Source organism: Leopardus geoffroyi, chromosome C3, assembly GCF_018350155.1.
Source record: "Leopardus geoffroyi isolate Oge1 chromosome C3, O.geoffroyi_Oge1_pat1.0, whole genome shotgun sequence".
Lineage (NCBI taxonomy): Eukaryota > Metazoa > Chordata > Mammalia > Carnivora > Felidae > Leopardus > Leopardus geoffroyi.
Window position 1 is genome coordinate 7,173,542 of NC_059338.1, and position 946 is coordinate 7,174,487.

Sequence of the window (946 nt, forward strand, 5' to 3'; positions counted from 1 at the left end):
CAGGAGAATCAGATTTTAGCTCTGTTTTTTTCTCTAATTCCTTGAGAGAGATTCTGAAAGCCTCAGTTTCCTTAGTGCAAAATAGTATTATAATAACTGCTCTGCTGAACTTCTAGAATCTATTCAGATAAGTATCAAATCAAATGAAGCTTTTCATACTGGAAAGAATGACACATATATATGATAAATATAATGCTATAATGCTAGTGGTGGTTAGTGTTATATGTATGTTCTTTCTTAAATCAAGATCCAATAAATCCTTCCTAGGAAATCAGCCTACATCCCTTATGGAACATCTATTATTTTAAAAGACTGCTAACAACTAGGGAGTCTGGAAATAAATAAGAGATACAGCTCTTGCCTAGTAGAATTTCAAAATTAGTTAGTGAGATACACTATGAACACATACAACATATCCTCCAAAGACCCACATCAACACATAAATACTGAGCAGATACGTAGAATCAGGTGTGACTCACCTGGAAGGGTGTCCAGGGTACATATCTCCTGTGATGCAACCTTCTTTGGATCATGAATCCCTCTGAGAATCTGGTGAAAGCTTGGGTCTTATCTCCAGAAAACAAACATGTGAGAAGGGTACATATGTATCAAGACTCAAAATTTGTGTAAAAATACCATTTCTGGTTATTGATGGACTCTCTTGAAATCCAACTATAGACTTCCAGGTTAAAAACTTGTGGTTTGAAGAAGGTAACAGACAGTCATTTACAAAAAAAAAAAAAAAAAAAAAAAAAAAGGGAATCCCTAGAGGGCTTTGTGAGAATCCTGTGGTTGATAGAGTCTGCACTTTCCCTATGATTCACTTTAACCAACACAATATGGTAGAAATAAGGCTGTGCCAGTTCAAGACCTAAGCCTTAAAAAGGCATGATAACATTGACTTTTGTGGTTGAGGGAGCCCTGAGATGCCATGTAAAAAGCCTCC